General features: G+C 46.5%; 1 long non-coding RNA gene across 1 annotated transcript in view; it reads right to left on the bottom strand.

Moving 5' to 3' along the window:
* Positions 1-7,747: 7,747 nt before the first annotated feature.
* LOC118760872 overlaps positions 7,748-12,875 on the bottom strand; it is an 8,606-nt gene continuing 3,478 nt past the window's right edge. Inside the window, exon 3 of the long non-coding RNA XR_004997007.1 lies at positions 7,748-7,786. This is a non-coding gene — a long non-coding RNA (uncharacterized LOC118760872). The remainder of the gene's footprint in view (positions 7,787-12,875) is intronic.

Genomic DNA, 12,875 nt, shown 5'->3' with positions numbered 1-12,875 from the left:
GTTTTCAACTGGTACTTATGTTATTGACCCCGAAATGATGAAAGGCAAAATCGACGACCTCGGTGGAATTCGAACTCAGAACGTAAGGACAGACGAAATATCTATTTCTTTACTACCCACAAGGGGCTAAACACAGAGAGGACAAACAAGGACAGACAAAAGGATTAAGTCGATTATGTCGACCCCAGTGCGTAACTGGTACTTAATTTATCGACCCCGAAAGGATGAAAGGCAAAGTCTACCTCGGCAGAATTTGAACTCAGAACGTAGCAGCAGACGAAAACCTATTCTCTTTATTACTCACAAGGGCTAACACAGAGAGGACAAACAAGACAGACAAACGGATTAAGTCGATTATATCGACCCCAGTGCGTAACTGGTACTTATTTATCGACCCCGAGGAGGAAAGAGCAGAGTCGACCTCGGCGGAATTCGAACTCAGGAACGTAGCGGCAGACAAAATACCTATTTTTTTACTACCCACAAGGGGCTAAACAAAGAGGGGACAAACAAGGACAGACCAACGGATTAAGTCGATACATCAGCCCCAGTGCGTAACTGGTACTTATTTAATTGACACCGAAAGGATGAAAGGCAAAGTCGACCTCGGCAGAATTCGAAATCAGAACGTAGCGGCAGACAAACCTTATTTCTTTACTACCCACCCACAGGGCTAAACAAAGAGGGGACAAACAAGGACAGACAAACGGATTAAGTCGATTACATCAGCCCCAGTGCGTAACTGGTACTTATTTAATCGACCCCGAAAGGATGAAAGGCAAAGTCGACCTCGGCAGAATTTGAACTCAGAACGTAACGCTAAGCATTTCGCCGCTTTTGTAATAAAGATACTAATAATTTCAAATTTTAGCACAAGGCCAGCAGTTTCGGGGGTCAAGAGAGCAATTGGATTGCATCAACCCCAAGTTTTCAACTGGTACTTATGTTATTGACCCCGAAATGATAAAAAGCGAAATACACGACCTCGGTGGAATTCGAACCCAGAACATACAGAACCAGAAGAAACACTGCCAAGCATTTAGTCTCGGCTCTCCAACCAATCCTTCATTACACCCACAGAATGGTAGTAATTATATGCTCAAACATCTACCAAGTGGCTTTGATTTGAGAATTGTGTGTGTGTGTGTGTGTGTGTGTGTGTGTGTGTGTGTGTGTGTGTGTGTGTGTGTGTATGTGTGTGTGTGTATGTGTATATGAAAGATCAATGGACAGGCAATGACTCGTGTCTAATGGCTGTCAAGCTTGTTGGTCGCAGAATCCATATTGTCAGGTGGATGTGTTGGATTGGATTGGATTGGATTGAGTTTTTGGTTTTAGTCGTGGAATGGTTTTTTAAAAAATTGTGATTGCAGAACACAATGGCGAGGACTGAACGAAAGAGGATTTGTTTTTCATCCAAAATATATAGAGAGAGAGAATTGAAGCAGTTATTGATCACTGGATCCAAAATATTGGTGGCGGTAGTGGTGGCGGCGGTGGTGGTGGTGGTGGTGGTGATGGTGGTGGTGGTGGTGGTGATGGTGGTGGTAGTGGTGGTGATGGTGATGGTGGGTGGTGGTGGTGGTGGTGTGGTGGTGGTGATGGTGGTGCTGGTGGTGAAGGTGGTGGTGGTGGTGGTGGTGATGGGGGTTGGGGGTGATGTGTGGTGGTGATGGTGATGGTGGTGGTGGTGATGGTGATGGTGGTGGTGGTGGGTGTGATGGTGATGGTGGTGTGTGAGGGTGGGGGGGTAGTGGTGGGGGTGGTGATGGTGGGGGATGGTGGTGGTGATGGTGGTGGTGAGGGTGGTGGGGATGGTGGGGGTGATGGTGGTGGGGGGGTGGTGAGGGGGTGGTGATGGGTGATGGGGGGGGGTGGTGAGGGGGGGGTGGAGGGGGAGTGGGGGGGGGGGGGTGGGGATGGTGGTGTAGGGGTGGTGTGAGGGGGGGGGGGGATGGGGTGGAGGGGGGGGGGGGGGGGGGTGGGGGGGGGGTGAGGGGGGGGGGGTGGTGGGGGGATGGTGGGGGGGGGTGGTGGGGGGGGTGGGGATGGGATGGGGGGGGGGGGGGGGGATGGGGGGGGGTGATGGGGGGGAGGGGGGGGGGGGGGGTGATGGTGGGGGGGGGGGAGGGGGGTGGTGGGGGTGATGTGGTGGGTGGTGGGGGTGGGGGAGTGGGTGGGGTGGGGAGGGGGGGGGGGGGGGGGTGGTTGGTGGTGGTGGTGATGGTGGTGGGTGGTGGTGGTGATGGTGGGGGGGGTGGGGGGTGATGGTGATGGTGGTGGGGGTGGGGGGATGGGGGGGGGTGGTGATGGGGGGGGTGGTGGTGGGGGGGGTGGAGGGGTGGTGGGGGGTGGGGTGTGGGATGTGGTGGGGGTGGGGGGGGGGGGGGTGGTGGGGGGGGGTGGTGTGGTGGTGGTGGTGGTGGTGGGGGGTGGTGGTGGGGGGGGGTGGGGAGGGAGGGGGGGGGGGGGGTGATGGTGGTGGGGGTGATGGGGGTAGGTGGGGATGTGAATGGTGGGGGGGGGGGGGGAGGGGGGGGTGGGATGGTGGGGGAGTGGTGGTGGTGAGGTGGTGGTGATGGGTGTGTGATGGGGGTGGTAGTGGGGTGTGAGGGGGGGCAATGGGGGGGTGGGGGGTGGTGGTGATGGTGGTGGGGATTGGTGAGGTGGTGGGTGGGATGGTGGTGGTAGGGGTGGTGGGGTGATGGGGGGGGGGGTGATGGTGGGGGGGTTGGGGGTGGTGGTGGGGGTGAGGTGATGGGGGGGGTGGTGGTGATGGTGGGGGTGGTATGGTGGTGGTAGGGGGGGTGGGTGGTGATGGGGTGGTGGTGGTGATGGTGGGGGGTGGTGATGTGATGGTGGTGGTGTGGGATGGTGGTGGGTGGGGTGGTGGGGATGGTGGTGGTGATGGGGGGGGGGGGGAGGTGGTGGGGGGGTGAGGGTGATGGTGGGGGGGGGGGATGGGGGGGGTGAGGTGGGATGGGGGGGGGTGATGGTGGTGGGGGGAGGGTGGGGTAGTGGTGGGGGTGAGGGGGGGGTGATGGGGGTGGTTGGATGGTGGGGGGGGGGGATGGGGATGTGGGTGTGGGGTGATGGTGTGGTGAGGGTGATGGTGGTTGTGATGGTGGGGTGGTGGGGTGATGTGAATGTGGTGGTGGTGGTGAGGGTGGTAGGGGGGGGGGAGGGGTGGTGGTAGTGGTGGTGGTGATGGTGGTGGTGATGGTGGTGGGGTGGTGTATGGGGGGGGTGGTGGGGGGAGGGGGGATGGTGGGGTGGTGGGGGATGGTGGTTGTGGGGATGGGGGTGGTATGGTGGTGATGGGGGGTGGGGGGTGTGGTGGTGGTGATGGGGGTAGGTGGTGTGGGTTGATGGTGGTGGTGGTGGGGGGTGATGGGATGTGGTGGTGGTGGGGGGGTGGGGTGATGGGTGGGGGGGGGTGGGGTGATGGGGTGGGGGGGGGGGTGTGGGGGGGATGTGAGGGGTGGTGGGGGGGTGGTAGGTGGTGATGGTGATGGGGGGTGGGGGGGTGGGGATGGTGATGGTGATGGTGATTGGTGGGGGGTGGGGGTGGAGGGTGGGGTGGGTATGGGGTGGTGGGGTGGTGGTGGGGGGGGTGGTTGGGGGGGGGAATGGGGGGGGGGTGGTGGATGGATGGTGGGTGGGGGTGGTGGTGGAATGGGGATGTGGGGGTGGTGGTGGGTGGTGGTGGGGTGGGGTGGTGGTGGGGGGGGAGGTGGGGGGTGGTGGTAGTGGTGGAGGGGATGGTGGGGGGTGGGTGGTGGGTGATGGAGGGTGATGGGGGGTGGTGGTGGTGGTGGTGGTGGTGGAGGGGTGGTGGTGGGTGATGGTGGTGGGGGTGGTGAGGGTGGTGTGGGGGTGGGGGTGGATGGTGGTGGTGGGGTGGTGGTGGTGGTGATGGGAGGGTGGGGGTGGTGGGGGGGGTGAGGGGGGGGGGGGGGGTGGGGGTGACGGTGGGGGGTGGTGGTGGTGGTGGGGTTGAGGTGGGGTGGTGGTGGTGGGGAAGGTGGGTGGTGATGGTGATGGTGGATGGTGGTGGGGGTGGGGGGTGGTGTGGTGGTGTGGTGTGAGTGGTGGTGGTAGTGGTTATGTGGTGGTGGGGTGGTGGGGTGGTGGTGGTGAGGGTTATGGTGATGGTGGTAGTGGTGGTGGTGGTGGGGTGATGGTGGTGGTAGGTGGTGGGGTGGTGGTGGTGATGGTGGTGGTGATGGTGGTGGTTGTGGTGGTGATGTGGTGGATGGTGGTGTGGTGGTGATGGGTGGTAGTGGGTGTGGATGGTTGGTGGTGGTGGGTGGTGGTGGTGGTGTGATGGTGTGGTGATGGGGGTGTGGTGGTGGTGATGGTGATGGGTGGTGTTGGTGGTGATGTGGTGGTGGTGTGATGGTGGTGGTTGTGGTGGTGATGGTGATGTTGTGGTGGTGGTGGTGGTGCTGGTGGTGATGGGGGGGTGGTGGTGGTGGTGGTGATGGTTGGGGTGGTGTGGTGGTGATGGGGGTGGTTGGTGGTGGTGGGGGGGTGGTGGTGTGATGGTGATGGTGGTGGTGGTGGGGTGGGGTGGGCTGGTGATGGGTGGTGGTGGATGGTGCTGATGGTGCTGGGTGTGATGGTGGTGGCGATGGTGGTGATGGTGCTGGTGATGGTGGTGGCGATGGTGGTGGTGGTGGTGGTGGTGGTGATGGTGGTGGTCGTGGTGGTCGTGGTTGTCGTCGTCGTGAGGGCGATGAGAATGGTGGTGGTCGTGATGGTGTTAGTGATAGTGGTGGTGGTGGTAGTGGTAGTGGTGGTGATGGTAGTGCCAGTGGCAGTGTTGCTGGTAGTGAGAGTGGTGGTGGTAGTGATAGTGAGGATGGTTGCGGTAGTAGTGGTGAGGGTGGTGGTGGTGATAGTGGTGGTGGTTGTGTCAACGGGGAACCCAATCCATACAATATCATGGTATGATACTCATGATACTCACGCATGTACCTATATAAATATGATAAACTTAGATAAACTTAGATATGTTTCGACCAATGATTGGTCCGGGCCATGTCTAACTTAATAGCACCACCTGATAGGATTATTTGAATCCTGTTTAAGTCAAGTTTTGTTTATGGTCCATTCAAGTAGTGAGTTTTTGTTGGTTGAGTTGTATCCAATTATGGGTGGCTTATCTGGTATTCCTTGAAGCGCTGAACATACGTTTGTTTGTCTTTGTAGTTCATATTCATATATATGCATCTTGCCACTCTGAGTTATTGTTTTTCTCTCATTTTCGTTTAATCTATGCAAATTACTGGGCCATAAATATATTCTATTACGTTTTGTGTATATATCTGCTTCGTTTTTCTGGAGATAAGGTAAAGCAACTGAAACTCTGATGAGGCCTGCTGAGGTAGAAACATGTTCACTCTATCCTCTTGTCTTCGGACTCTAGACAATCAGACTCCCTTTTTCTCAATGACATCTCAATTTTGAAGAATTCTCCTGGAGATAAGGTAAAGCAACTGAAGCTCTGATGAGGCCTGCTGAGGTAGAAACATGTTCACTCTGTCCTCTTGTCTCCGGACTCTAAACAATCAGACTCCCTTTTTCTCAATGACATCTCAATTTTGAAGAATTCTCTTGGAGATAAGGAAAAAGCAACTGAAGTGCTGATAAGGTTTGTTGAGGTAGAAACACGTGTCCACTGCTGTTCTCTTGTCTCCTTAATGGTATGTCAGTTTTGAAGAATTCTTCGTTTTGGAGATTGATACTTCTTCTCATTTGGAGTTGGTCTTAGTTACCACCGAACGATTGTTCTACCTTCTCTCCATGCAGAGGAGATTTTAGTAAATCATGAATACACCTTGCATCGTATCTAATGTGCCCTTTCCACGATTTCTTCTTGAAATACATATCACTAGCCTGCCTGAGTTATTTCTCTTGTATGTGTGTGTGTGTGTGTGTGTGTGTGTGCACGTAAGTGTGTGAGTGTATGTGTATGAGTATGTGTGTGTATATACAAGTGTATGAGTAGATGTGTGTATATTAATGTTTGTATGTGTGTCTGTATATATATCTATTTAACACAGAAGACAACGAACGAAATTGTGACACTCCGTCAAATACATGTGTGTGCATGTGAGTTTGTTGTGTGTGTGTGTGTGTGTATCTATATATACACATATATATATATGTATATTATATGTATACTTATATGTATATAAGTAAGTATGGATGTTATACGCATATATACGTAGTTTCCATTGAATTTCGAACACTGATTAACAGGAATGTCGCCACAAAATCTACCCCACCCACACCCCGCACACACTCACTCACATACACAATTACGCATCCACACAACACACACACATACACACACCTTCGTTTGTACTACCTTCGTTTGAACTCCGGTCTAAAGCATTATTCGATTCCATCATTTATTGATAACATATTGATTTTGATCTTACGACCGTCTGCTTGAAATCTGTGTAGAAATAAAACAGAAAGTGAAAGAAACAACAACAACAAAAACAAGGCATTAAAAGATAAAGCGACTAAAATAGGGGAGAGAGAGAGAGAGAGTCAGAAAGAAATGAGGGATAGAAAGAGCAAAGCAAAGAGAATGGAACAGAGAAAGGAAAAGAAAAACAAAAGAAAGAAAAAAAAGAGAACAGAGAAATAATATTATTTTGTTGTACAAGGAAAAATTAGCAAATGTCAGTCCGATCAGTGTAGCCATGGCGAAAACATCCTACTGGACGAAAACAAATACATTAATATTACATAGCCACAGTAGAGTTAACAGCATGGCAAACAGCAATGGGTTAAAGAAGAGGACAAGGACAAACATAAAACCCCAACTAATCAACTTCACCAGTTGCTCCTGTCTCCAGGAAAGGAACTGGGGTAAAATATATGTACCTGTGGAGGCACAGTTCACCATTCTTTTTTTTTTTTTTTTTTTTTGACTTGTTTCAGTCATTGAACTGCCGGCCATGCCCAGAGACGGCCTTGAACGGTATTTTCTAATGAATGATCCTAGTCATTATTATTATCATTATCATTATTATTATTATTATTATTAAGTTTGGCACTTATTCTATTGTTTGTTTGATTTTCCTTTTCTCTCTCTTTTTTTTTTTTTTTTTGGTCTTTTCTTCTGGTTACCGAACCGCTACGTTGCGGGAACTTAAACAAATCAACATTGGTCGTCAAGCGGGTATAAACACGAAGACTCGCACGCACGCAATACACACACTCACACACACACACACACACACACACACACACACACACACACACACACACACACACACACATACACAAAGCAATCAAAGAAAAAAATCAGACAATTGTCACAATTAATAATATGTTGACTTTCAAAGAAGGAATAATTGTTCCAGACGTTTCGGACATAGTCCGTCGTATTTATAGGGTGTCCTCAAAAATGTACCCATTTATTGAGACCCCCTTCAGTCATGACTGACCGTGGGATTGCACCTAGAAAGTTACCCTCCCAGGCACAAGACCGGGCAAGGTTGTTTATGGAAGACCAGAAGTCGCCCATGCATACCTATTTCTTTACTACCCACAAGGGGCTAAACACAGAGGGGACAAACAAGGACATACAAACGGATTAAGTCGATTACATCGACCCCAGTGCGTAACTGGTACTTAATTTATCGACCCTGAAAGGATGAAAGGCAAAGTCGACCTCGGCGGAATTTGAACTCAGAACGTAGCGGCAGATGAAATACGGCTACGCATTTCGCCCGGCATGCTAACGATTCTGCCAGCTCGCCGCCTTTGCATACCGGCCTCCCTTCTCCACGCCACTGATGTTATCCAAGGGAAAGGCAAAGGGGTCGATGCAGCTTGGCACCTGTGACGTCACAGCTCATTTCTACAGCTGAGTGAACTGGAGCAACGTGAAATAAAGTGTCTTGCTCAAGAACACAAAACGCAGCCCGATCCGGGATTTGGAAATCACAACCTCACGATTGTAAGCTCGACGCTCTAACCACTGAGCCATGCGCCTACCCATTTAAAATGACAATTAATTCAGTGCTTACTAACTTAGAAACAAGATTAATGGTTCAAATTTACAAATACATGGTCAAAAAATGCTCCCAGTCTTTAGATGAGAATAAATGTTGTTTATTGGCAGTGATTAATGGTTAAACGCAAAATCGATAAATGCATTTAAAAAAATGTTCAAACTGGCGACCACTGCTCTCCAAGCATGACCGATACTGCGGACCAATGGATTCAAAAACGTTACAAATCATTTTATTTGGAATTGCGAGACATCATAGGCGCAGGAGTGGCTGTGTGGTAAGTAGCTTGCTTATCAACCACATGGTTCCAGGTTCAGTCCCACTGCGTGGCACCTTGGGGAAGTGTCTTCTACTATAGCCTCGGGCCGACCAATGCCTTGTGAGTGGATTTGGTAGACGGAAACTGAAAGAAGCTTGTCGTATATATGTATATTATATATATATATATATGCATATATGTATATATATATAACACACACACATATATATATATATATATATATATGTGTGTGTGTGTTGTGTGTATGTGTGTGTGTTGTGTGTGTGTGTGTGTGTGTGTGTCAGTGTGTGTGTGTGTGTGTGGTGTGTGTGTGTGTGTGTGTGTGTCAGTGGTGTGTGTGTGTGTGTGTGTGTCCGGAAAGTTCTTGCCGATTTTTAAAGGTAAGAAAAAGTTCAATAAATACTTGCCATTACATTTTTAATCAACCAAATATGAACCATTTTGTTACACAATGCGTCTCCATCTTTCCTTTAACTTGAAAATACCCTCTTCCCAGAATTGAGGTGGTTTCATGGCAAAGAATTCATCAAGGTATCTTTTTACGTCATCCAAGGAATTGAAATTTTTACCATTAAGACTATTCTGCAGAGACTATGCTCCAAGGATGCGCATTTTCTTAGATGGATTCTTTGATATCGATTTAATTATTCCTACCGTTCAACATGGGACCGGTGAACAGGAACAAATATGAAGGCGCCTGATCTAAGCAGATGACACAGATATATATTTTCTACAAGAAAAGGTAGAAATAATTAAGAAAATGTGTGACGGTGGAAGGTTTGTTGCTGCGGGCCGCAAGTTTGGTGTCAATCAATCTACCATTCGATCCAATTCGAAGGCACCTGATCCTGATAAATAACGCTGATGAATGTATTCTCTACAAAAAAATGTAGAGATGATGAAACACCTAGCATCAAAGCATCATAATTTTGAAATGTTTATAAAACCATCAAAAGCTTGTTTATTTTCATGTTTTTTGATTTAGTATTAGTGTTGCTTAATATGTTTTGCTAAAATTGCTGTTTCTTTTCAGATATCATAAGAAAAAGATAATTAAAAATTCATTAAAATGACAGTTCAGTCGGACTTTCAAACAGGTCAAACAGTTGGTGCTCGTATGGCAGGCGCTAGCGTAACGAAAACAACCGAAATGTTTCTTATATCAAGAAGTAGTCTTGAAAGTAATAGCAGCCTCTGAGAAAGAGGGAAAAACCTCCTCGTCGAAACAAAACTTTGGAAGAAAACAAAAAACTTTTACATAAGGACCGTCAGACGCGAATTGTTAGAAAGGATCACAAAAGTACAGCTCCAAAAATTACTGCAGAGCTTAATGACCACCTCGAGAACCCGGTTTCCACAAAAACTGTTCGTCAAAATTAGTAATTTTTAATTTTTATTTGACATTTCAAGCAAAAACCATTTTACAATTTTACTTCAAACTTTAAAAAAAAACTGTCATTCGATATATTATATAATATTCATATTTTATATCTCTGAAGAGCAGAAGGGCTGTCTATAAATGCTTATCAATATAGGGACAGCTCTTCTGTGAAACGACTGTAAGATGCTTAAATAATTAATTCAAAATGTTTAAATAATCAAATTTATTTTATACATTATATTTATATTTTTATATTTATTTATTTATACATATTTTCAATACAATAATTTATTTCACGCAGGTATATCTTTATGATGAATTTGGATACTGATTTTCTTTAATAATAATAATAATAATAATAATAATAATAATAATATAATAATAATAATATATTATTATTAAAAAATATATGTATATATCGCTCGTATTAAATATATAGATACTTTAATAGTATTAATATTTTTATACAATGGAGCACTCAATATAAATTCAGTATAAAATATTCTTATTGAATATATTTACCTAAAGATATATATATATATTATATATTATATATATATATATAGTTCTAATATACAAAACAAAAACAGAAGACAGAGATATATGTATTAGTTTGACGTTCAGGAAAAACGAAAAAGCCTTTGGTGTTTCGAGCCTACGCTCTTCGTCAGAAAGAAATGAGAGAATCCAAAGAATTTATAAACTTTCGAGAGAACGTGAAATTTTCTTCTTTCGGAACACTGGATCTCAAAGCACACACAAAGCTATAAATAACATTTAAATATTCAGTTAAATCTCTCTCCCCACTACCACCGCATTTCTGGGGGATTTTTTTAAACATTTTCGATCCAGAAAAGGGTTTTTCACCCCAGTTTCATAAAACTATATAATAGTAACTCGGTTGATAACTGATGAGGAATTAGGGTTCTTCTGTGTCTGTCCTACGTGTACGTTTTTTAATACTTAATGCATTTTTCATTTATTTTATATATATGTATATATATATATATATATATATATATATATATATATTAATATATATGTGTGTGTGTGTGTGTGTGTGTGTGGTGTATATGGTGGCTGTCCCCTCGTTATCGAGTATGGCCATTGCGCGAAGCTTAATCAATGTTGTTATCGGGCAATGCCTGTGCAAGAAGATTTTTTTTAAAGTGAGGAAAGGCTGTGCACTGAGTCAATCCCACTCACTAAGCAACAGCAGCCATAATCCGAAAAGAAGAACAAGTCAACATCATCGGTAACCACTGAGCCGCAGGTTTTATGTCGGAGTTATCCCAGTTACCTGAGTTACCTTCTCCTAGAAGGATGCCCTAACAAAGGCTGGGAGTCCTTCACTCCCAATTGTTTAACCGCGCGTTCGGGTATTCAGTCCGATTATTTCTATGTCCCCGCGCATGAGACAGCCTTAAGACATTTATAGGATGGTCGTTGACTCTCAAGGGTTCCTCCGCCCTTTGACGGGTTTTGATTTTCATCCCACAGGATGTCCAATAAACACCCTCCTCACCAAGCAAGCTTGGTGGGGTTGCCGGTTTAGTCGCCGACGACCCGACCATGCAACAAGGTTGTACTGGGTTACATGTTACCAGTAGCACTCGAAAGTGACCTGACATAATATATTATATACACATATATATAGTTGTGTGTGTGTGTGCGCGTGTGTGTCTTTGTGTCTATATTTGTTCCCGTCCCCAACCCCTCTACCACCGGTGTTGTTTGTTTACGCCCTCGTAACTTAGCAGTTCGGCAAAAGAGACCGATAGAATAAGTATCAGGCTTACAACAATCAGCACTGGGGTTTATGTGCTCGACTAAATTTTTGTCAAGGCGGTGCCCCAGCATGGCCGCAAGTCTTATGACTGAAATAAGTAAAAAAAAAAACAACATAGAGAGGAGGAGGAAGAGGGAGAGAGAGAGGAGGAGGAAGAAGGAGAGAGAGGAAGGAAGAGGGAGAGAGATGAGAATACAGGTATCATACGAATGTCTTGTGACACTGAATGTGTGACGGTGAAGGGGGGAGGAGCGACACACCCGTCAGATGATGTGACACCGAATCGTATGCTCTTTAGAAAACATATATTGTATACTGACTAGAATTCTATGCGGGGTGAGGGTGTGTGTGTGTGTGTATGTGTGCGTGTGCTTGTGTGTGTGTTGTATGTGTGTGTATAGGTGTATGTGTATATGTGTGTTGTGTGTGTGTGTATATGTGGTTTGTGTGTGTGTGTATGGGTGTATGTGTATATGTGTGTGTTGTGTGTAAGTGTGTGTGTATGTGTGTTCTGTGTGTGTGTGTATGGGTGTATGTGTGTATGTGTGTGTTGTGTGTAAGTGTGTGTGTATGTGTGTTCTGTGTGTGTGTGTATGGGTGTATGTGTATATGTGTGTGTTGTGTGTAAGTGTGTGTGTATGTGTGTTCTGTGTGTGTGTGTATGGTGTATGTGTGTATGTGTGTGTTGTGTGTAAGTGTGTGTGTATGTGTGTTCTGTGTGTGTGTGTGTATGGGTGTATGTGTATATGTGTGTGTTGTGTGTAAGTGTGTGTGTATGTGTGTTCTGTGTGTGTGTGTATGGGTGTATGTGTGTATGTGTGTGTTGTGTGTAAGTGTGTGTGTATGTGTGTTCTGTGTGTGTGTGTATGGGTGTATGTGTATATGTGTGTGTTGTATGTAAGTGTGTGTATATGTGTGTGTGTGTGTTGTGTGTATAGGTGTATATGTGTATGTGTGTTGTGTGTAAGTAAGTGTGTATGTATGTGTGTATGTGTATGTGTGTGTGTGTGTATGTATGTGTGTGTCTGTGTTTGTCTTCGTTTTTCTTTCTAAGTATGATGCATATATTTTGTGTACACGTGTGTATCTATCTATTTCTCTCGGTCTCTCTGTCTCTGTCTCTGTCTCTGTCTCTCTGTCTCTCTCTGTCTCTCTCTCTCTCTCTCTCTCACTTCATCTATTTATCTATACACGCAAACACACACATATAGACACACACATGACATCTTGCACTTTCGAACAGATTTCAAATTCTTTCTGGAGGTTCGAAGCTTTTCTAATCTAGGCACAAGGCCCGAAATTTTTGGGGAGGGAGCCATTCGATTAGATTGACCCCAGTACACAACTTGTGCTTAATATATCGACGCCGAAAGGATAAAAAGCAAA

Source organism: Octopus sinensis, unplaced genomic scaffold (genome assembly GCF_006345805.1).
Source record: "Octopus sinensis unplaced genomic scaffold, ASM634580v1 Contig01092, whole genome shotgun sequence".
NCBI classification, from domain to species: Eukaryota; Metazoa; Mollusca; class Cephalopoda; order Octopoda; family Octopodidae; genus Octopus; species Octopus sinensis.
Note: the sequence above shows the minus strand (reverse complement) of the source record. Positions and strands in the feature narration are given on the sequence as shown.